This window comes from Bubalus bubalis, chromosome 9 (assembly GCF_019923935.1).
Source record: "Bubalus bubalis isolate 160015118507 breed Murrah chromosome 9, NDDB_SH_1, whole genome shotgun sequence".
Taxonomy (NCBI): Eukaryota; Metazoa; Chordata; class Mammalia; order Artiodactyla; family Bovidae; genus Bubalus; species Bubalus bubalis.
This window is the reverse complement of record NC_059165.1, coordinates 3,854,520-3,857,315: the sequence shown is the minus strand read 5'-3', so window position 1 is coordinate 3,857,315 and position 2,796 is coordinate 3,854,520. Positions and strand designations below refer to the sequence as shown.

The 2,796-nt window shown below is 39.8% G+C and overlaps 1 pseudogene; it reads left to right on the top strand.

Moving 5' to 3' along the window:
- Positions 1 to 595: 595 nt before the first annotated feature.
- Positions 596 to 2,009, top strand: LOC102408907 (annotated as a pseudogene).
- Positions 2,010 to 2,796: the final 787 nt, after the last annotated feature.

Sequence of the window (2,796 nt, the reverse complement as noted above, 5' to 3'; positions counted from 1 at the left end):
TTTGTTCGGGAGAGGAAACATTTCAAAACAATAGGTCTGTATGAGAGGGGGAAAATAACAAATATTATCCCAACAGCAACAAAATAATAAGAGAGGTGGGAATACTGGAACACTGACCTCTTGCTATGTCCCAGTTATCAGCCAACCCTGTGTATTTATCCGTGTGAGGGCAGTGTATGTTATCATTTCAAAGTCATTTCTGCTTTTCTCTTGTCTTAAATAATGTACATTCTAGAACATTTGGATAATACAGTGAAGACACAGAAAAATCAGCGAGGACCCTTCTGCATACAGATAATCACTATTGATTGAGACTTAGTTTAAAATCCTTGTTGTCTTTCTTCTCTCTTACTATACATACATATATATATAAATATATTGATATATCTCAATATATATATATCTATATTGATATATCTTTATATATAAAGAAAACTTTATCATACAAACAAGATAAAATCAAGCTTTATCATACAAACAAGACTGGACTATTTGTAAATATATAATACATATGTAATACAAAATTATAATACATTTTTGGCGCCAAAATCAAGGGGGATAAAATCAAGCTTTATTGTGCAAGCAAGACTGAACTATGTGTAAACGAAATAATACATTTTGGCGCCGCGGCAGCACACTGAGCTCCATAGCTCCAGCGGAGGGGCAAGTGAGGGCTTGCGGGTACCTGGCAGCTCTGTACCTCGCAGAGGAAAAATAAACACGCGCTAAGAAGCTCGGAGGCAAAATGCTATCATATACATTCTTTGTGAAAACTCGCCGGGAGGAGCACAAGAAGCAGCATCCAGATGCTTCAGTCTGCGTCCCAGAGTCTTCTGAGAAGTACTCAGAGAGGTGGAAGACAATGTCTGCTAAAGAGAAGGGATAATTCGAAGATGTGGCAAAGGCAAACCAGGCCGGTTACAAAAGAGAAACGAAAATGTATACCCCTGCTAAAGGGGGAACAGAAAAGAAGTTCAGGGATCCCAGTGCACCCACGAGGCCTCCTTCAGCCTTTTTCTTTTGTTCTGAGCATCATTCAAAAAGCAAAGGAGAACATCTTTACAACGCCATTGGTGGCGTTGCAAAGAAACGGGGAGAAATGTGGAATAACACTGCTGTAGATGAAAGGGCTGATGCTGAAGCTGAAGCTCCAACACCTTGGCCACCTGATACCAAGAGCTGACTCATTGGAAAAGACCCTGATGCTGGGAAAGACTGAAGGCAGAAGGAGAAGGGGACGACAGAGGATGAGATGGTTGGATGGCATCACCGACTCGATGGACATGAGTTTGAGTAGACTCCGGGAGTTGGTGATGGACAGGGAGGCCTGGAGTGCTGCAGTTCATGAGGTCGAAGGGAGTCAGACACGACTGAGCGACTGAACTGATGCTGATACTGACAGATGACAAGCAGCCTTATGAGAAAAAGGCTGCAAAGCTGAAGGAAAAGTACGAAACGGATATTGCTGCCTACGAGCTAAAAGGAAACCGGACACAGCAAAAAAAAAAAAAAAAAAAAAAAAAGGACGGGCGGGAGGAGGGGAGTGGAGGAGAGTCCTCAGGGCTGAAAAAAGTGGGGGAGAGGAGGAAGAGGAGGACCAGGGGGAGGAAGAAGACGAAGAGGAAGAAGATGGTGAATAAGCTGGTGCTCCTGCAATTGCTTTTTTTCATTGTCTATAAAACATTTAACCCCCCCATAATCAACTCACTCCTTTTAAAGAAAAAAACTGAAACGTAAGGCTGTGCTAAGATTTGCTTTTAAACTGTGCAGTGTCTTTTTTTGTATAGTTAACACACTACCAAATGTGTCTTGAGATAGCCCTGTGCTCGTGGTATTTTCCGTAGCACCTTGCCTGGCGCAGTGTATATGGAGCTTTAGAGCACGTTCTTGTTGGTGTGCAGTACGAATTAGTTACATATGGGGATGGTAGTTTTTTCATCTTCAGTTGTCTCTGATGAAGCTTATATGAATAATTTTTCTTCTGTTAATTAAATACCATTCTGTAATTGTAAAAAAGAAAAAAGTTGCAGCTGTTTTGCTGACATTCTGAATGCTTCTAATTAAATACTATTTTTATTAAAAAATAATACTGTGGACATTTTCCTAAGCATACAATCACCTTTAATTAATAATATTTCACAATATGATGGTCCATGATTTATGTACCATTATTGTGTTGTTTGTCATTTAGTTTGTTTCAGTTTTAAAATATTACAAGTGATACAAATCATAACAATGATATAAAATATTTGCACATGTTAAAGGAATCTAATTCTTATTGCCAAAATGCCTTGAGAAATGTTACCTAAATTTACACTTACACCAGACACAGCAGAAAGTGCCTGGTTCACTGAGCTTGAGCCAAATCCAGAAATTTTCATTTTTATAAAATCCTCAACATTCAAATAGAAAAAAAAAAAAAGGTAACATTGCTTTTTAAATCTGAATGTCTATGTTTCTAATATTATTGAACATCTCTTCATATGATTGCTGGCATTCTAATTTCCTTTTTTTCCCCCAAGTTTTGATTGATTTGATTTTTCTTCTTTTTTCTTATTAAAGTGTAAGAGCCGTAATGCTGTTGCTGCTGCTTAGTCACTAAGTCATGTCCGACTCTTTGTGACCCCAAAGATTGTAGCCAGCCAGGCTCCTCAGTTCTTGGGATTCCCCAGGCAAGAAACCTGGAATGGGTCGCCATTTCCTTCTCCAGGGGATCTTCCCGACCCAGGGTTCCAACCTGTGTCTCCTGCTTGGCAGGTGGATTCTTTGCCACTGAGGCACCTGGAAAGCTCTAAG